Consider the following 22345-nt stretch of genomic DNA (forward strand, 5'->3'; position numbering starts at 1 on the left):
CTGCTGAGCCAGGGCTGGCTTCTGGCCAGATGTCTCAGACTGTGGCAAAACAGAACTGTACCTGGCTACAGAAGATAAAGACTTCCTCAAAAGGTCACATAATTTAGCTATCTCTGCTCTGACACATCAGATCAGAGCAATAGCTCAGTTTGACCATATTCCTGTCTTCAGTAAAAGGTATTTGCTTTTTATTAATTTTTAAACGCATTGCAGTTTAATTTCATTGGGATGTCTCCTGTCTTTTATTATGTAAAAGGTTAAATGGAAGAATTCAATTTGCTTCTTCTTTTTATATGTATTATTTTATTTTCCATTCTCTGTCTCCTCTTGTTGAAGTCCTCTCTAACCATCCCCCAAATTTTAAGTTGCTTGTTCTTCAAGAAGGTGGTTCGTCTCATATTTTATCACCCACCTATTCATGCGGCACCTTTTTATCAGCTGATGCAGTGTTCTTGGAGGGATGTGACACTCAATGACAGTCACTTTCAGAAATCAGCTCTATGTCTTGCTTGGAGTCAAATGACTTATACACTTTTCTCACTGCAGAAAGAGGATTACTTTGACTTGTTCAAGACAAAAAGAAGGATACCTTTTGGACTCAGATTTATTTAAACATTCTGGAAATATACCAAGATTTTGTATTTGACAATGTGCACTTGCCAAAAATACTTAATTTAACCTGCACACTTGTACCAAGTTTAGTAAATCTTTCACAGTTTAGCTCAATTCTCTCTGCTTTAAACTAATTTAAACAATTACTTTTACTTTCCCTAGGTCACTCTTTCCTCTAAAGGCTGACATACCCGAAATCACTTTCAGAAGTTACTGCCTTCCTGGAGGCTGGAGCAGTGTGCCTGTCAAATCTCCATTTCTTTTTTCCCTCAATATGCCAAAGAATGATGCTGCAAGAGGACAGAAGAGGAAGCCCAACAGAGATGGCATGGTTTGGTAGGATGATTAGGTACAGAGAGCAAGAGTGCATAAAGACAGCTGTAATTACCTCAAGAAATTATTTTAATCATTTCACACTATTTTTTATGGACTTTTATAATTGAGAAAAGTTAATGAGTGCATAAAAAATAATAATACTTTTATACCATGAAGTGTTCTCAGCAATTAAGTTATGCTAGAGTCTCTTGGTACAGTATTTTATCAGTACACAGTTTCATATTTCAGAAGTTCCTTTCAGCACAGTTTGGATTTCAACCTCCAAGCTATTCTCCCAAGCAATAAATGGACAAAGACATAGATTTGTCTATGTCTACTCTCAGCCCAAAAGCACATCTGATGGATTTGGACAGTATCCTATACATTCCAGACAGGCATCTGCCAAAATAAATCCTACCCTAATGCTTGTTTAAGGTATTTTTTCCCCCATACCTCTTTATTCGTTACCGATGTCCGATTGAAATAACTTTTCTTTCTGAGCAAAACTTGTTCCCGTGTTTACAATCGCATTGCTCTGTAAGTTTGACTGCAAAGCAGGTCACCCTGAGGAACCACAGTGGCACGCTGGTTTTAGGTACCCAGCTCTCCAGGGAGGTGACCTCCATAATACACAGCCACTACTCATAATTTTCCTATCATTACAGGTACACAAAGACCACAGAAGCTAACCAAACACATGGAAAGTAAATGCATTTTGTAACTCCAATGTCATCAAGAGCCCAGCAAGCAGCACTTGGCAGCAACACAAGTCTTAGCTGTATTTACAGATTCATCACAAGTGCTTGATAAGAAAAGAAATCACCCAAAACAAAATAAAACAAATAAAAAATACCCCAAACCAACCAAATTTCACTCCATTGCTACTAAATTCTATGTATTACAACACAAGTCAAACCTCAAAGCAGTCCCTAATGTGATGGGGATACAACATGCCCTGAGGCACTTCTGACTGGTATGATGAGCTTGAAGGCAAGTAGGAGCTTGTATAGTCCACTGGGCAACTGAATTTTCAAGTAGTAATTTCAATATCACTTACTTCTGCAATATTATCAAAGAATAAATGTAAATTTAAAGAAACTAGACTTCTACAATTTATCTTCTTTTGGAGGAGCATACTGTTTCCATTTTTGTTCTTTTTTTTTTTTTTTTCCTCACTAAAATATATATTAAAACATTATAAAACCCTTTGGCTCTGCCTCTTTAAATAAGTAGACAGCTTCTTTAGCCCTTCCCATTCCTTCACCTGTCCCCAGTTACAGAACACAGTTGCTTGCAGGTTTAAGATTTTTTTTTGTGAAGTAACAGTTCATGATAATCTCATTAAATCCTTTTTAACACTTTGCAGTTCATACAGGATTTCCATCACCAGGGCAAGTGGAACAAGGCTGGTTAAGTAATCTCTGTGCAAAAAAAAAAAAAAGAGTCACCCAAAGCGCTCCTCACAGGGGAGGGTGCAGGGGAACCAAAGCTTGGCCCCAACCAAGGGGCTGGAACAAATCCAGAGATGCAGCAGCTCTTTGCTGTTTCTCTCTGCAGCCGAGAAACCACATTAGAAGTGTAATCCCCACTATCTTCTGCACGTAAAACAAATAACGTGCCAAGCAAGCTCCTCTACCTGTAAATCATTCTGTTTAAGTGTCCAAAGTTCCTCTCTCTGCTAGCCTAGGAAGTACTCATTGGAAAGGAGGCTGTGTTCTCAGGGAGAGGCTCCATGACCACGTTGGCTGCTCAGGTATCAGTGCCATTCCCAAGAATGGGAGACAAATCTCCCCAGGGAGAATGGAGAGTGTGAAACAAAGGTGAGACAAAAAGTGGCCTATTTTATAGATATGCCTTCTATCAGATCCTACAAAGCTGTGCTGTGGGTGTTCTGAAGGCATTTCCAAGGAAAGAAGAGAAGCCTTGGGTGTAAGCAGATGTAAGTGAAGCACTGGAGCAAGAAAAGCTGGGACTTCCTAAACTACTAAGAGGAGATAGGAACAATTTTTAGGCTGCATTAGAGAAACCTCTGTTGCATCAACTACTTGTATCATAATGGTAGGTTTTCATTTCATTGCACAAAGTCTCAGCAACAGCAGTTTAATAGGATTTTTTCCCTATTTACATGCACTTAAATGGCAAATGCAAATTTCCTGCTCCAGCTGCCAAAAACCACTTTTTCGACCTACCTGACTAAAACCACCCAAAACGAGCAACGCAAAAAGTGCAAGACAGTTTATGTTCTGCAGAAAGGGCTGGCCAGCTCAGGTATCTGGGTAACAAATATTTTTATAGGCCTTTCAGTGGCTCAAATCCAGGACAGCTCTGCAGTGATTTATTTCTCCAACAGCTTCTAGGGTGGCCTATGTAAAATTAGCTGGTAATCACAAACCAGGCCTCTAGTGGGCACATTCCACACCCAAAGCAGCAGCGACTGGTGCTCCCTTGCTGAGGGTCACAGGAGAAAGAGCAAGGACTGAGTGGGGAATGCTGGATATCTCGTGCTGTCAGGAAGAATGAAGCTGAGCATCAGAGCATTATGCTAGAACTTTTCAGGATCAAAGCACAGTTCATCTTATTTAAGCCATAAATGTGTCACTTTTTATGATTGCCCTGCTAGTACTCTGAATAAGCATTAAGTACCGTTTTTAAGGGTTATAAAGATTTTGTCTTGCAAAAACCTATTCCCTTAAGAGTGCACAGCATAAGCTGTGTGCAGTCCGACTTGTGACTGCAATTCACAGCTTTTTAGCTGAAAATTGTCTCAACATCTCAGTGCCTAAGGGAGCAATTATTAACAGCACAACCTGTGTATTGACCCTTGAGGAAACTTCTGATGTCTGAGACTTCACTGATTAAGTCACCTTATTTATGATAGAGTTGGTTGCAAATCCTCATGCACTGAAAGTCGGCAAATCTTGCCACCACCTTCTCTGCTGCAGGGCCCCATCCGGGCACTGCCCTGGCCTGCAGCCTCCAGCTCCATCCATAGAACAAACACTCAAACACATTGCATATTCTTTTTTCCTGCCTCCAGTGCAACTCCAACCACCTCCACCAAAACATCCAAACAAGACAGAGGCTGAAGTGTAGTGCTGGTAATTTTTCCTTGGCTGAGATGATTCATCAACATGGTCAGCTCATGTGCTGATGCAACTCTGGTATCATCACTGTCTGTCAATGACCTAAAACCATCACCAGACTGTGGGAATTCTCATACTCTGATGAAAGCTAGAAATTGATGGGAGACTCCTAAATTCTTACACAACAGCAGCTGTTTTTCTTCAACAATTCCCCACTATCTTTAAGAGAAGTGATTCAGACAGATGTTACAGCCTTATGCTCTCAATTCCTATTATATTCACTCTGGTCTAACAGTTCTCATTTTGGCTAATCTACTTTTGGTATATTCTCTGGATGCACCTCCTTAAAATTTGCTACTTTAGTTCCCTGGCTGTATATAACACGTTCATCGTAGCACTTGCAAATATTCAGATGGAAAATAAAAACTAGACACTAGAAGTCACATGCTTATTTCAAACATGTAGCTGGACAGTATCAATATGACACAAGGATAGCAGATGAAAATAAACCTGCAATTCCATAATAACATCAAATAAATCAACCTACTAATGCAAGGAAACACATTTCTATAAGAATTCAAGTGGTATCCAAGTAACAATTCCATGATACATTTTCAATTAAAGAATTACAATAGACTATACTTGTTTTTTCTCCCTAATCTTAGGTTGTAATTCATTATTGTACAGGCAGCTGAATATTAACCTACAGCTTCTGTCTTGTAGTTACTGGGAAATGTTTTCAAGGTCAAATACTTTAATTGAAAAAGATACCTAGACACCAAATTTTAGAAGTTCTCTTCCTTCTTGTTATCTGGTTGCTTGTTCTTACTTATTTTAGCAAGTTAGAGAAATATTAACTAAATCTATGAGAAACTCTGCCAGACTGATGAGTGCAGAGGAGTGTACCCACTCATAACAACAGCAAAAGTAAGTCTATTTATTGCTATTCTGTACCCAAAAAAGGCCACAAGATATGAAAAAAACAAACTCATATAAGAACACAGAGCCTTTTAGTAAGTCAGTGTTTGCAGGGGGCAGTCAATTTATTAACCGCCCATTTACGGTGACAAGCTCCTAAGTGCAAGAGCATGAAAATTAAATTCAACATGATCTTTAATTATCTGATGTGGTCACTTCATATTATATTCTGTCACAACATATCACTTGCTGATGTTGCTATACGGCACTACAAAATGTTCACATTTAATCAAATTGCGAGCAAAATGCATGAAATTCTAAAGATTATTTTCCATATGCAGCTACATATCTGTCAGTAACTACATTCCTGAGTTTTGGTCAGATGGCACTGATTCCTCAGGGGACAGGAACAGTACACTGTATGGTTAAATTCCCCACTAAGGCTTAGCTTCAGTAATTCAGCTTTCATCACAAATGCTAAAATTCAGTAGTAATTGAATTTAAAACTTAAAAAAAACACCTCTACCCTTAGAATATGTAAAAAAATGTTTTTCCTTGAGCTTGACAGGAAAATTTAAATAAGAGAGGCACGGAGGAGAAAAAAAAGATATTGTTCCTGTTACACAGTATCTGTGGAAGGATTATTTCAAGTTAAAAAGCTACCAAGAAATGGGCAAAAAAAATTTTTTTACATGTTGAACAGTGGTTCATGCTTCCCATGAAAGCCATCTGTTCTGTGTACGTACATGGTTTGAAAGACATTCCCAGGATTGTGTCAAGCCAAAGGAATCCCCACTAGAGTTACAGAAATATAAACTCCCTTCACACTGGCAGGAGAGCTAAAATGCAGCTCTGAGGACATGTATAGCTCCACCCGTCTCAGGACCATAACAGTCCTGCTGACATTCCAGGCGTTATGCGGGATTTTCCCATCTCATATTGGGTTATGAGAACTGAAACTTTAGCAGGGATAACATTGCCATACTTTGAGTTAGAAATTCTTCAGATGAGCCTAAGGCGAGAGCTCCACTCTTCTCTATTGCAAAATGGCATCATCACCCTTTCTCCCATTTGCAGCTGACATGAAAAATGCCTGGAAAATATTTTTGGAATAGGATTAATTCCATAACGCAATTTTTGCCATTACTGATTTTAATGGGAGTGGGACATGGCACAGGTTGAATAATATACTCGTTCCACATTCATTTCCAAACTCTGGAAATGGGAGTTGAAAACAGAAGTCTAATAATGAATGATTGTATAAGAAGGACAGTCCTTCCTGTGGGCCTGGCATTTTTGCAATCCCTTGTCTACCACACAACTGAGTTCAAATTGCAATTATTTTTCCTAGGGAGCAATTAAATACTGCTACCAATGTTAAGCATAAACACAACTCTAACTACAAGCCACGCTCAGATGACTTGCTCAGGTTCAAGGGTTCACTGCACATGAATATCCATAAATACCACTGACAGCCTTAGCAGTATAATGAACTTTGCAGCAACTCATGCAGGCAGTCTACACAATACCAGAACATAACGCCCCTAACCTTAAAGCAAGAGACCTGCAGAAGCAATTCTGAGCTGCTTTCAGAGCTGAAACAGTGTGTTCAAGGACTATTTAAGAAATAGTCCAATCTTCTTGTAAAATGTTCATGTATTTATTGTTTTTTAAGTCATTGGGTAGAATCAAACAGTAGAACTGAAGGAAACATGAACTTTATGTAAAGATGGTCAGTTCCACTGATTTATCACTCCAGTTAGCAACGTTTTCTTATCTCCATTAACTTAAACATGCAACATTAGAAGTTAAACACCCTGGGCTTTTTAAGACATCACATAATATTTTATCTTTAAAGTGCTTACATTTTTTTCTCACAAACACTGGCCACAGTATCACACAGCATCCTATAAGCAGATATTTCTGGCATCTCTTGAGATACATGCCCTGCTCCCAAGTCAGAGATCAGATCTGTGTTAAAGAAACACTCTCTGTTTGAAATCTAGGGAATACATTTAAATAGCTTGTTTTGTTTAATTTCACTATTTTCTTAGTTGCCAAGATGCTGCTTCTCTACTTCTATGGAGCTGAAGCACAAATAATGGAGGAAGCTGCCATACAGATCTGCATACTTGGTAAATGCTGCTAGCAAAAGCGAGCGCATTGAAAATACAGCATATTTTCAACCAGCTCCAGGCTTTAGGAACTCCAAGAATTGATAAAAATTATTTTAAAAAAAGAGTTATGAACTGGGAAGACATACTGGGTTTAAGTCAATGGTGGTTTTCCATGTACAAACATTAAGAGCTATGTCCCTTCCTATCTTCTTGATCTCAGCCTGGTGGGAAACTTGTTCAAGGTGCATTTTGCTACTTTTCAAGTCACACAGAAAGCTATCACATCCATTCCTCTCTTCTGAAATTTTATCACTCCTTACAAAACTCCTTACAAAACTAAAGTGAACTGCCTGAGACCCCCATCTATTTCACAGACAAGTCAGCTGGGCTTAGTTTAAACAGCCTTCAACAGCAGCTTAAGCAAGATATCTGAGCTTACACCAAAGCAGATGAGGAGCACTCAGCAGTCTTCCCACCTCTCTTCAGCCAGTAATCATCAGCAGATAAGCAGTAATGGATTAAGACCAGCACATCTGTTCCAGCAACAAGCATCTGTCTGCATGCTACTTTATCCATCTATGGATCTGCAGTTCATCACTGTAAGGGAACTCAGTGTTATTATCTATAACGTCTGTCAGGCAAACTAATAATTTGCAGTGCTGCAAACCCCAAATACAAGCTAGAATACCAATAATAACAATTTTGTTACTAATTTTCTTTCTATACTTAACATTAGATGAGCAGCCTGCTAAAGTTAACAGACTCTTCTGATCTTGACTCAGTTTACATATTGATTGGTGATCATACATCAAATCTCCACAAGCATTTGCTATGGTCTGACCAGCTTTACTAACCTCTACTCCAGGAGCTCACACATAAATACCATGGCATGTAATAAAAAACTTACTTATTTCCCGTTTGTAATCCTGGCATGGGGAAGTGTTTGCCAGACTGATCATGAGGAAAGACAGCTTTTTTCAATGTCAGGGTTTTTTTGTTTGTTTGTTTTGTTTTGTTTGTTTGTTTGGTTGGTTGGTTTTTTTGTTTTGTTTTGTTTTGTTTTGTTTTGTTTTGTTTTGTTTTGTTTTGTTTTGTTTTGTTTTGTTTTGTTTTGTTTTCTCTCTGTTGATCAGTTAGGAGGTGCTTCTGTGCAGATTTGGAAAGCTGCTTCAGCCGCCAACCAACCTGAACCAGAGATGCTAATGCTTGTTTTTGGCCACAACAATCCTCACCTTCCTGCATAAACACCCAAAAGGCATGTTATTTTTGCAACTGATTCCTCTCTGCCATGATGGGGAGAAATTCTGTTTTTAGCAAGCAGATGAATGCACACCTCTCTGAGAGCCCACCAGAAGAGAATGTGGCAGGGAACTGCCCACAGTTCACCAGCACATCAGGCCTACCCATGAGCACACAAACTTTTAGGAAAGAGAAAACTGGCGTCTAGATAATGAACTGAGTGACTCAGCCCCTGCTGATCACTAATTTTAAGTGAATAAGGAGTTTGTAATTCCAGGAAAAACAAATCAATACCATGGCTGTGCCATCTGCATTTTCTGTCTTTGGTGATTGCCTCTTTAGTGCTTCAAGTTTCTATGGGTGGTTTTGGTAGTCCTTTTAACATATCACCTTACAGCTGATCATGGTCTCTTTAAATCCTCTGTGAGGGGTTTTCCTCAGATAGATGGAACAGTTACCACCAGCCTCTTCAGCGACTGAAGTAACATGAACAGCTCAGTCTCATCTTTTCCTTCTCATTCTCCAGAGATATTCAGCCGTACTCACAAATTCCTTTGTAAAGGAGGATCTGAGCGAGGTGTTTATCATTGGTGTAGGGTTGCAAAGCCCTCTCACCCTGCTAGGACACTAGTTATCATAGAAAAAGTGGTGCTACCTGCTCCCTTCACACCTCTGTGTTTGGACAAGTTTATAACATAAGGCTGAAAACTGATGAAATGAAATGTACCTATTTGAATATCCCATGTCCTCCTCCAGTAACTACAAGGTCCTGAAACGAGTGATAGTATGTTGCTTCAGGGCTGATATGTGACAATTAATTAAACAATAGATTGAGATGGTGCTTTATGCATGGACGCAAGGAATTTATTGACCAGGATGCAAATATGGTCTCAAAACTAGGGGCAAACAGAGAGCTATCTCAAAGAAACAGAAAGAGCTGGCTAGAGAAAGGTGAAATAAGAGGCCCTGCAGTGGTGTCCCAGTATGAAAGACAAGCCATCCACTGGCCAAATGTGGTCACTCTCAGTGGCCAGAATGCTTGTGACCTCAAATCCCAGCCAAATATCAGAGGATAATCCTACCATAACACAAATACATAATAGAGATCCCAGAAGTAACTAATCCTGCTTTTAAACAACTAACTAAATGAATGAATAAAAAACATAAATATTCAACTTGTTAAAGTCAGGCATAATGAAAAAGTGCTGTTTCTCAGAACTGTTACCAAATCAAGATGCTATTTCCATGTTTCCTTAGAGATTGTTGTTTACTTTTTAAAAAGCAGTATTTAAAAACTGGAGTCAAAGTATTAAAGCATAGTCACCATAATGTTTAAAAAATTTACTGCAACAAAGGATATTTAATTTCCAGGTTACATCCTGGTGCTGACATTCTGCCTATAGCAGAAAAGGAAAAAAAAAATATAACTCCTAGGATGAAAACTATATGCACTGAGAATTTGGATTCAAAACCTTGGCAGTTTCAAATACTCATTCCTCTGTGAGCCAAACAACTCCAAAATGTGTAGCTCTTGTTCAAAATCTCCTGTGTTGTGTACTTGAGCACCTTGATTTATTAGCTTGGTAGTCTTGATCTTAATTCTTGATAAATGATCCCATAAAGGCCTTGACAACTCTGAGGGGTTTTTTTGGTATTTCTTCTCCAAAAACATTACTGTAGCAGGTAATGATAAATTTAAGGAAACCACCTAACAATACCTTTTACAGTTTAAATCTCCTGTAAGATTTTAGGACAGTCAGACCTTAAAAAAGGTCCTAAACCTTAACAAAGGCAACAGATAAATAAAAGTCAATAGCTAGCAGTATTAGAGATTCAACTCAGTATCTTCACAGATATTCACAAAGGCATGAGCTTTCACATCTAAGACCTATCAACTCCAAGCAAAAGTCAACATGAAATATTTGCCTTGCCTGAAAATATAAGTCACAGAAGTTGGCACTGGACACCATGTAGGAATGTTAACATTCAAATGGGCAGAGACAATCTTGCAAGAAAGAGTGAAGTTTCTACAGTAGAAGTCTCTGCAACAATTGCCGAAACTGTTCACCCCAGTATCACTTCAGATTGTTTCTTGTCAATAGTACAGTATCTACAGTGCCACTGCATTTGCCAGCTCCAATAACCATTATTTGGCTGGGGAGTGGAAAAGCAATCATCTAAATTAATAATGTACAATGTGATTTGTCACATCTACTGGCTACCTAATGTCCATCAGTTGGGGTCAGTATCTGTGACAAATAACTTTGTCAGTAAATGGAGAATTTATCAGTTTTTATTGTTCTAAAGTGATTTGTAGAATTTTTCATGCAACTTCTTAATTCCCTATACAATTGTATGACTCTTTCCTACTGCTCAGTTTTTTTCACCCTACCACTTAGTTGTTCAACTACCAATCTCCGACATGATATCCAGCTGATACATTTTTTCTTCTGAACTGCTGAATGTATGAGGCAGGAGAACACAGAATTTCTTTAATACCCACATTCTAGATGGCAAGAGGAAAAATTCCTTCCTGAAAAAGTTCTGGATGATTCACAGCATCCCTCTGTACATTACAAACCTCAATTTAAAATTTATTAATGACAATCTACATGTGAGACATAAGTAGTGCAATAAAATGGGACCATTTGACAGCATTAGTTCCTTGCTTTCACAGCAAAGGTGGACTCTCTGCAGCAAACACCTATTAACCAAAGAAATGGACTTACCATTTCAAGGCATCTGAGCAAGAACAGAACTATGTTTCAGATGTGGAATTCCACATTCTCAGAAGGCATTTAATCCTCTGTGGCATGAGTGATTTTTGTTCAGTTTCTAGCATGGATGCAATACTTTCAAAGATTCCAAAACAGTCTTTGCAAGTGAATTGCTATTCTGCTATTGCTGACACTCAGCAGAGGGAGAAGGATCACTTAGGGAGACACTCAGGTCTTGCCACAATAAAAGGTGGACAGAAATTCCTATATAAAATGATTCACATTCCGAGTTGGATTTTCACAGATTAAATGCTGCATTTCAGGAGTTTTAACCTCTAGTCTATGGAGTAATATGGAGCAAATGTGTTCATACTTTCCTGTGGCAATTCAGCAGTAACTAGATCGGGAACCAAAAGGACCCAAACTAAATCCTGCGACTCAGAGGAACAGAGGTACTGCCAGAGCCACATCAGTTATTATATTTTGTGTATATTACAGACATCTCTCTAAAACTTCGTACCATAGCTTGAATTGTGAGTCTGTTAGCTACCACCACATATCCATTATAGTCACAATCAGGAGACATTTGTACAGAAGCCATGGAATTGCCTGGGAATCTTTCACCTAAAGCCAGGCAGGAGAGAAATCCAATTAACTCCCCTAATAAGAAAGTTCTTCACACCTCTCAGAAGTTGTTTCAACTCTCCCATTGTTTTCATTTGGACTCACAAACAAACAGAGCTCAGCAAAACCTTGAAGCTATCACTATTCCAGGAAATGTGCTAATAAGCCAGATGAGTGGGGGGCCCAGACACAACTTTGAAGTCACTCCTTTACACAACAGTATCTTAATTACCAGGAAAAGGAAATGCACTGCAGTCACAACTTGCAATAGACACCGTCTGTAAGGGCTAGATGCTGCTGAGCTGATCCCTAGTTGTTATGTTAAGGAACAAGTTAGAGGAAAGATTCCTTTGGACCTCTTGAGCTTTTCAGGATTTCAGCTTTTTTTTCCCCCTGCTTCTGTACATGGAGATATTTTTCTGCTTTAAACATCTGCAGTCTTGTACCTTAAAGTTACAATTTATAACAGAAAATTCTAAGAATGTTTGTGATGCAGGCAAATCCTTGGATGCATTTCCAGTTTCTGAAAAGTTTAGGGATTGCTTTCCACTGTGTTACAGAAGTTCTTTCTAGTGTGATGCTCATCCCATGCCTGGAAAGAGAACTGAAATTTCCTCTCCCTTGGCACACAGGCACTGCAGAGCACCCATATGGCAAAGGTGCAAACAGCAGCAAGACAGCTTATGACAATGTTCATTTTATGTTTTCATTTCATTTCATGTTTTAATAATAAAAGCCATAGCTTTAGATAATCTCTTAAAAACACAGATGATTTGAACAGAAGAATTTCTTGATTTCTTTTTTTCCTGCCAGTCTTTGAGTTTTCAAACTTCTCCCTAATTTGATGAGAATTAGAAACTTCATTTTGTTTTACTGTATTAAAGTAGTTTCCTGTGACCATTTGAGTGTGGATAGTAGGAATATTTGACAAAGAGCAATGACTGGGAGGCTAATGATGAGGTTACAAATGCTGGCAGCTCTGGGCATCCATTCAGAGCACTGCAGGGGAATGCTGACAAGTTTGCCAGCTTATCCTTCAGCCTCCCATCAAAAATACTAATTCACTGACATCTATTTAAAAAAAAAAAAAATCTTTCAAATGGAACTTTCTAAAACATTCTTCACTGTAATTTCAGGACCTCATCTCCTGCATGTGAGCTGACTTCTTGGCTGGGAGGATCCCAAATGGATGACTTGAGTGTTGTGTGACATTAACTACCCACACTGAACCACCAGCAGCTTTATCAGTAGGGGGAAAGGGAGGACCTCAGGGACACTAGGAGTGAGTAGGAAAGGATGAAGTACATCCTACATTGCTGGCATCTCACAGTTTCCAAGTTCTCTGGATGTACAGCAGGAATACTCACACCTATCTGTGGCACTAGTAAACACACCACAGGAAAACGAGCTGGATGTGTGGCTTCAGCACACAGTGCAAGTAAACACATCAATACAGCAGGGAAAAAATATCTGCAACAGGAGTCTCGGGGATCTGTGGAAATGCTGAGACAGATGCCACTGAAGAAGTGATCTTCTGTGCCAGCCTTCTCAAATAAACATAAAGGAGTGCCAGTGTCAGTTCCTGAGAAACCTCATCTGAGCACAGGGGAGATAATAATATAATTAAACTACTATAAACCATTTTTTTCTCTTTTAGGGAATTGTGTGCATTCATATTACTACAGAAGCTTGACAGACTCCTTCAGTGACCTATGAGCAGTTAAATTTCTGTCAGAATTTGGATTCTGATTTCTGCTAGTCTCTAGCATGCCTCCTGTATAGGCACAAGAAAGGAAAAACAAAAAAAAAGACAAGATGAGCACTTGATGTGAAATGTCCTCCATGGCACAAGAAGCCTTTGTCACCTATCCTTCACCTTCTTATCCCTTTAAAATGTTTGTAAAACAAAACCTGTGTTTTGTTCTGGCTCCTGCGACTTTCTGTCTTCTGCTCTGGAATGTGAAGACAAGCTAGACAAAACATCAGGGAGACATTTGTAGAAGCAGGGGACCTTCAATGCCATGCAACTCCCTCAAGGATGAGGCTTGCAATCCACTTCTTTATTCGTAGTTTGCATGAAAAAATTCCAATAATCCTAATAAAGCACACATTGAAACACACATTGAAACACACATTTTCTGTGTCTTAGCAGAAATTTAAACTTCCAGCTCTCCATTCTGAAATCTGTCCTGGGTCAGAGAGCATTAAAAAGTTGACCTTTGCTGAACTGACTTATGATAAACAATGCTTTTGGCACTGGATTTTGTTTGCTTGTTTGAAATTTTTGTCAGGGCCATGGAGATAAACAAGCAATGAACTGATAAAGCATTACAGTAATGGATTTCAATGGTTAAATATTTTGGTTTTAACTAAAATTATTTTAAATCTCAGGGCACCATCTGAACTGTTTTTAACTCAAAGTAGGAAAAAGTTTTGAAATCTCTTTACAGATATGTTCTTTGTTTTAAAGGGAAAACGAAAGAAGACATTTCAAAATAAATGGCTTATGTCTTGGGGAGTGTTAATGAGGTAAGACATCTCCAAAGAGACTGCAGAGTGACAATAGCACATGGACTGTGGTGGTTCCACCAGTGCAGAACTGCCCCCCCAGCAGTGAACGCCCACTGAAGTGAAGCAAACCACAGCCAGGAGGGAGGGAGGCAGGGATGGGGGAGAAAGAGGGAGGGGAGAGAGAGAGAAAGGAAGAGAAGGGGAAAAAAACCCAAACTGTTGCAAGTTCATGCACCCCTATTACAAATTCGTTTTAATTAAACAAAGAGATTATACAGACATTGCTGACAGGGATTATCAAAATAGAATGGCGCCACCTGCCCCTTGCAGCCCAATTAATTAGCAGAGAATCTGAGGTGCCAATTATCACAAAGGAATAAGAAAGGATCAGTAAACACAGCTCATGATGAACTTGAAAATTAACTCTTTCAGCTCACAGCTGAAGTACCATAGCCTCACAGACAGCCCTGATGCTGCTACAGGCCTCCAAAAGCCCTGAAAAGACACAAGAGGCTTCTCCAGATCCCTCTTTCCCACGGTTTTGTGAAGTATGACCACTCCTGTCTTCATTAAGTTCCTAGGGCACTTTCAAAAATTATGTCACTAAATTTAAATAGCACAAAAAGTAATTTAAGATTGAAAACATTCCTCAAAACAAAAGACAGACTTCTTACTGTGTTTTGAGGTATGTCAAGAAAATGTAGATTGCTTCTCATGCCATACCAGAGAAGTCTTAGGGAACAAACCCCTGAGTAGAATTCCAATTACACCAATGCCACCTTTAACTCTCCTTCCTCAGAAGAGTGATGTGATCTGTGGCCTTTCAGGGCATGCAGTACTGGCATGTCTTATGCAAACTTGTAATCACAGCTTCACCTTACTACATGGTTTCCTGCAGGACATAAAAACAAATGAACAATGAGATGCAAAGCTATGGAAGCAAAAAAGGGCAACTTATCCCTTTTTAATTTTTTTTTTTCTAAGAAATGTAATTTCTTTTAGGGAATGTTTACCCTTCCACAATGCATATGTTCCTTTTACAGTTATATTGACAGATACTACAAGTATTATACAGAATGACAAACTTAGCTTGTAGAGCTAAGTAACTCAGTACAAAAAAGACTGGATGAGTCCTCAGTTATCCCAGCGTAAATTCTGTGGTTTTCTGGTTTTTTTGCTGGATTTGAGTGTCACAGCTGCAATTAAACCCCACTCCTGTCTCTGTGCTATTTCTTCTCTATTGCAATTTGAAATAGGGAAAAAAAAAAAGATGGTTTACATGACAGCATGTCATTAAATATCCATTAGACAAAAACTGTATTGACACAAATGGGGAAAAAATGAATCCCAGAAGTTTGGGGTTTACAGTCAACATTTTTCAATATTCCTGTAAATAAATATGAGAGAACAGGGTGCTACAAGCATAGCGTGAAGCACCTGTAGTGCAACTGGATTTAAATTAATCACACTACTGATGTTGCATGATATATAATTGCACTCCCATATCTATCTTGAGAACTGCAAAACAAAGTCCAAATACTTCAACAATGCAAACTGTGAAATACAAGTTTTATAAGCAAATCTGCTTGCAGCGCCAAGCTCCCTTTCTAAATGCCTGCTGGATCGTTACTCAATGCCTTTATTGTTTTGGGATCAGAAAGCGAGGACTTCAGCTCTACAATGCACAGTTTGTCACCCTTTGGATAAAGGAGCTGTGAACCAAAGCAGCAGGACATTCTTGCATTTAACAGTGTGCTCTGAAGAGTGGAGCACATGCTGGCAAGACTTGAAAGCCCTGAAATGCCAGCCAGTTCCTCCAGTTAAATTGGTGAGACCTCCACATACCTGTGGGGTGTGAAAAGGCCCCGGTGCTCATCACTCTGCATTAGGATTGAGTTCATCTTATCAAATGGGCCTTTGAGCATATTGTGGAGCAATTTACCAACCGAAAAAATCATAACGATTTTCCACTTCATTTACCTCAACAGTAGCTACGTAATGTCAATAGTTTTAAACATTTAATTAGACATACCACGTGTTTTATGCTCTACTAATTACACAAAATTGTGCTCAGTAATTCTCTTCCCATTGAAACGAACCTTAAGCAGCTGTTAAAACACTAATTAGGTGAATGCTTCCACGCTGTGCATTTGACTCGGTGCCAAGCGCATTCCTCCCAGCGGTGAGCGGGGTTTTTCCAGTGTCCGTGATGCCACCACCAACGCACGCCAATCTCTGCTGCACCACTGAACCAGCTGAGAGTGAACTCCAAACATTTATGTTGGCCCTCACCTGAGAAAACTAACATTGTATGTATATATATATATATATATGTAAAATGCAATGGTTCGGAAAGCTGTTCAGTTATATGCAGGGCTCTCAGTTTTCTGTGATTCCATTTTTATTTCCAAAGAGCAGCTAAATTTGGCACGGAGCTTGTCCTTTGCAATCTCCTATGAAATCAGCACTTTTTATTACACTGGAGCTGCCTTACAGACGTTATCTCACAATGCAGTCAAATGAAAATGCATTGCTGAGCCTGGTACAAACGAAGACTTTAGTACTTAGATATTTTAGGGTTATTTTGTTCCTAAAATGTTTTTAAAAAGTTATGTGAACCACAGTTATCCATGCTTATGGTGGCAGGCGATGGGAAAACCTTTTTGTATTTTTCAGTTTTACACAAGAAGATAATTCGGAGAGGGTTTATTTACTTTAAATATTCTTAGGAAAGGGCATTCATGTCTTACCATTGACAAGTTTGGTGATCCTAATGGCATGCAGAACTCAGTACCTCTGAATGTCTCAACTGGCTTCACTCAGAGCTTTAACCCTGGATGAAACTCCAGTAAAATCAGTTTCTCTTAATTAGTGACTAAGTCTGTACAGCTGCAGGGCTAATCCTGGCATTTCTACAAGGACAGAGGCCTGGCAGAGGGAACCAGATTGCCAGTGACAGGAACTGTCTTACAGTTCCTACCTCAGCAGTCCCCCAAACCTGCCCAAGCCTCTGTGAACTGGGACTTTGCTCTTGACCACATCCTGATGATTCCAGACTCAGGATCTGTATGAATGCCTATAAGAAGAAATTGCCCATAGTAGCCACCCTCAGAAACACACATGTATACTTTTCTCTACATAATTTTTTTTAATTGGACCCTAGTAAATATACATAAATCAAAAATTCAAAAGAAAACAGGGTTTTTGTCTTTGACAAATTTTAAATTTGAGGCTTGCTGCCTCTACAGCCACAGACGTATGCAATAATTGTTATATTACAAAAAAAATAGATGGTTTATATTCTTAGGTAATATCAGGTCTTCCCAAATTATGTTAACGATAGTTCTTTTTTAATTTTTTCCAGTGATTGGTGATCTAGATGACAAGGGGTCTTCTAAAATACATTGTGCCTGTAGACTTCCTTCTTTTATGGAAAATTAAAAGAGGGACATATTCTGGCTTCCTTTTCTAGTGTCATTAAGAGCTGCATCAGGTGTACTGTTACATTTTTTTATTTTAAACTGGAATGTTCTGAAGTCAGGAACATCACTGAAAAAGGACACAATTCTAATCTACATACCGCATCACTGAAAACTGTAAGAACAGATCTGCTTAACAGACCCAAAACATAAAAGATGTTGTATTCCCATAGTTCACATTGACCTCATGTACTTGTACAAATAGAAGACATATTTTCTTAAAAAAAAAAAAAGTGAGGAGAAGGAAAAAGAATTTGACATACTTAGTGTCTGTAAGAAAGATTTTTTTTTCCTGTCCTGTTATATTTTATTGATAAACCCTGTGCAACAAGACCACACACAACCAAGAAGCATTTCCTGGGTAAAAAAGAGCATTTTTCTGTTTTCTGGAGGTTCCCAGCTCAGCTTGTTTCTTAATCCTTTTTCAGGTAGTAATACACCTGTACAAAGTGGGTAAAGGAAGGTATAGCTGAGGCAAAGTTAATATGAGCCAAATGATTTTCCTTTTTTCAAACAGTCCTTTCACATAAGAGACAGTGTAAATCTTCATCAATTAATTATACTGAGATATAAGACAGGAATAAAGGGAAGCTGTAACGTATCTGTGGATATAATTTCAAGTGTTTTTTCCACACAAGACCAATAAACTTCTTCTGGTAACTAAGATGTCATTGATCCTCACCCTCCAATAAACTCTTGAGTCCCAGTACAGAGTTCCCTTCCTGAACTATTCCTTTTACAGATCAAAACAGCAAATCTAGTGTTTGTTTTCCCTCTTTGCAAGATGAAACATCTCCTCCACCAACTAATCCCAGCAGGCTGATCTAGGAACATATCATCTGAACAAGCTGATTGGTGTCCGAGCATTAATACTTCAGGACAAACAAATAAACAAACCAACCATAGACTTTTCTTGTGCTGTTAGAGATGAAAATTTAAGTCCTTTTCTAAAATAAGTTGGGTGGTCTTGTATCTGTGAAAGGGAGGAAATAATCTAAGATGTGTTTCTGATAAATACTTAAATATGATAAGCATGGGCACTCACCACATATTTGGAAAATTGATTTAGTACATGATAGCCACATACTGTAAGGACAAGGATATTTTGTATTTTTGCATGCATAAAAAAACTGTGAAGATTCACTCACTTTAGTCTTCTTCCAGAAAATGACAGTGGAAATTACACTAGAGAGGAAGAATTACACTGTACACGTGTTGCTCTCTTCTGTAACCAGTCATTAAGTTTGGAAAGGATCATTGTGTCCAGCCATTAATCCAGCACTGCCAAGATCACTACTGAACTATGTCCCTAAGCAACACACCTACACACTGTTGAACACTTACAGGGATGTACAGTCCACATTCCCTGGGCAGCCCCTTCCAGTGCTTGACCACCTTTTCAGTGAGAATTTTTTCTCCATATCCAGTCTATACCTCTCCTGGCACAGCTTGAAGCCGTGTCCTCTTGTCCTATCACTTGTTACCTGGGAGAAGAGCCCGACCCCCACCTGGCTACAGCCTCCTTTCAGGCAGTTGTGGACAGCAATAAGGGTCTCCCCTTCTCCTTCTCCAAGCCAAACACCTGCAGCTCCCTCATCTGCTCCATATAAGACTTGTGCCCCAGACCCTTCACCAGCTCTGCTGCCCTTCTCTAGACATGCTCCAGCCCCTCAATGTCTTTCTTGTCGTGAGGGGCCCAAACTGAACACAGGATTTGAGGTGCAGCCTCAGCAGTGGCAAGTCCTTTCTCAAGATGAAGAACTGTTCATGCATAGCAAGACCCTAGGACATCTTTCCAACATTCTCATCTCATACCCTTTGAAGAAGGGATTGGAATCAGATGACTTTTTATGGTCCCTTCCAACCTGGACATTCTACAATGCCCAAAGAGCACTGACTATCACATCAGGTGACCATAATCTCAGTGTCTTTAACAGAAAGCTCATTTCCTATTTCTTTCTCTTTACTGCAGGAGTCTGCTGCACTCACCTGCCTCAGCCCCCGTAATTCAGTTATTTTCTTTCTACACATAATGTGCAGCACAGTACAGGGGCTACAGGGCAATTTTCCCCTTCCAGCTTTACTTCACGGAAACTTCCTTTATCAACCACATTTGTGTTCTTAGAAATGTGTTCATTTCAATAAAAATGACTTACTGTTTTATGGAAGTTGAAGGCCAATGACTCAAATCCTATAAATCATTAAAAATACTTTTTTTTCTCACAGAACCCTAAGTTGCTTTTTTCTCAGTAGCAGAGAAAGCATTTTACTATAAAAAGTTACATTTTCGCCCACACTAAAAATTCTGCATTAAAAATACACTAAATGAGGGACAGATGTTTAAAACAGCAGACCTACAATGAAGTATTAAATATTGCTGGCACAGTGTGCCCTTTGGTACAGTTCAGTCTCTTTTTGCAATAGGCATGTTTTCACAGCTGTAAAAGCACCAGAAATTACTGTCTTTGCTCCAATATTAATATAGAAATCTATTAAAAAATACACCAGACTGCTGAACAGATTTAACTATTGTTCATACATTCTACCATTAAAATAATTTGCTTTTACAAATTAATATAAAAGTCAAATGTTTTAAAGTTGTTTAAGAGGAATATTGTCACCTTGAAGAATGTATGGATTATCTATACAAAACCAAACAATTCCACTTTTGTCAAAAGAAAAATGCAAGAAATGCAAGAAATCTCCTTAAGAAATCAAACCTGGTAGTTGATGTTTTGCTCAGTGACAAACAGCAGTACAGAGGAGGTGGACAAGCTTGCGTGATATCACTCCAAACCTGCGCTGAGAGTGCAGTGTAGGGTTAAAGCCCTTTTCCACAGGTGCAGGCGCTGTCTTAGAGCTATGGGAGAAAGTGAGACAAGTCATGGAAGGGCAGATTCTGTGCTCTAAGGGATTTTTGTGTTAAAATATGATGAACATAAACAAAATGGACAAAGACATAACACATAGAACAGAATGATAATACCAAAATCTTCAGACCCAGTAACTGTGAGGATGAATTTGGTAAATCAATAAACCACAGTAGGACATGCTCACCACTATACATAGGTTCTGCTATATTCTGTATCCCAGGCTGGTGGCTCAGAGCTCTGAATCAAACATCACAAGTTCACACTCTTTGCTGAATGTTGTCTCAGTCTGTGCTTCATTTACTTGAGCACTTAGCAACCTGAGATCATCGCAGTCCTGATGAAGTGATGCCTAAGTAAGTTTGCAACCTGTCTGGAATAAGAATAATTCTGAGATGTCCATAACTCAATTCATTTTAGTCACTGCTGCTTCAAGTATCAATTAGGAACATTAGTCCTTATGACATGAAACTCTTTTACTACTCAAAGCAATGAGATGAAATGTTACACTAATCTGCATATAATGTTAAATGGAAGGTGGAGGATTTGGCTTGGGTCCTTGAGGGAACCAGGAAAAAATAATTCTATTGAATGTGCATGCATCTAATAGTCCTTGTCTGAACTCCTGACAAAGAAGGAATGGGTTGCTGAGGAGAGACAAAGCTTGACTAAAAGCTAAAAACTCCAGAAACCCTGTTGAAAAAGCTAGGAAAAAAACTAGAAGAAAGGGCAGAACAAGACAGGATAAGGACACAGCATGTTCGCCAGCCTAATCAACCAGCAGGATGCAAGCACATACAGTAACAGAAACAAAACCACACAAGGCTTTGGGAGCACAACTCCTGCTCAATAAACAAATTCCTTGGACTAGAGACATTTTCTTGGAAGGAATTTTTACAGTACAAACATTTCTACTCTCTTCTGGAAGCCCTGGAAAACCAAACCCAAAGCTCCCCCGCACTGCACAGACACAGACACAGACACAGACACACACACACACAAAAAAAATGAAGATGTCAACAGCTCAAATGAAACGTGATTGTCACCCTCTAGAAAGCCCCCTGTTATCCATCTTGAGTAGGTCTTTGCTGAGGAGGTTCTACCCATCTGTGAAGTGCAAAGCCCACAACATAACTAATTCCTGCCCTGAAGGAAAGCCCACATCTCTGGAAGCCTTGTTGTCCTGATGGGCATGTCCCACACAGAGCCGCACCAGACTTCCCCCGAGTATGGAGTTCCAGCCCTGCACATCCGGGGATGCAGAGGTGTGAAACGGCAGCACTGCCACAGTGGCCAGCACAGCCCAGCACATAAGGAAACAGAGAGAGCCCTCACCCCTCTGGTTAAAAAAAAAAACTCCAGGGGCTATAAAAATGTAAGGAGGGAAGGGAGAGGGGGAGTAAAAGCAATCTCTGAGCAGGAAAACAGGATAAATTCATTGAATAAATTATTTACTGGAATTATTCACTTAGCTTCAATTACAATGTATCCATTCTATCCACCATCTACATCAAATTATAATAAATTATTCTATTATAACTTGGCTTCATGCCTGCTGATTTGCAATAGCTTATTTTTTCAGAAAATAATGGTCTGATGCTGTTCAAACTTCCACAGCATTTACAGGCGCACACCTGGACACACCCAAAAGACAATTTCTTTTTGAGAATCTCACTCCTTCTGTAAATTAAAGAAAGGGGACTGAACATATTATATTTAGATTGCCAGCAGATATTTTGACAACATTAAAAAGACCCAAAATATTAAAACAATATAAAACAAAAATATCCTGTGCTTTCTTGACGAGTTTGGCATATGTCCTGTACTGGATACTTTAATGCAATTCTGAGAATATATAAG

The 22345-nt window shown here is 39.1% G+C and overlaps 1 protein-coding gene across 10 annotated transcripts in view; it reads right to left on the minus strand.

Moving 5' to 3' along the window:
• The window catches only part of BMPR1B (bone morphogenetic protein receptor type 1B), a 238069-nt gene that overhangs the window by 84236 nt on the left and 131488 nt on the right, over positions 1 to 22345 (minus strand). For 8 of the 10 annotated variants that reach the window (XM_063423762.1, XM_063423770.1, XM_063423766.1 and 5 more), the window contains one exon: positions 20336 to 20475. The exons of the other annotated variants lie outside the window; for them this stretch is intronic. The gene's annotated coding sequence lies outside the window, so the exon portion shown is untranslated. The remainder of the gene's footprint in view (positions 1 to 20335; positions 20476 to 22345) is intronic. 10 annotated transcript variants of the gene reach the window in all.

The sequence above is a fragment of the Prinia subflava genome, chromosome Z (genome assembly GCF_021018805.1).
Source record: "Prinia subflava isolate CZ2003 ecotype Zambia chromosome Z, Cam_Psub_1.2, whole genome shotgun sequence".
In the NCBI taxonomy this organism is placed as follows: domain Eukaryota; kingdom Metazoa; phylum Chordata; class Aves; order Passeriformes; family Cisticolidae; genus Prinia; species Prinia subflava.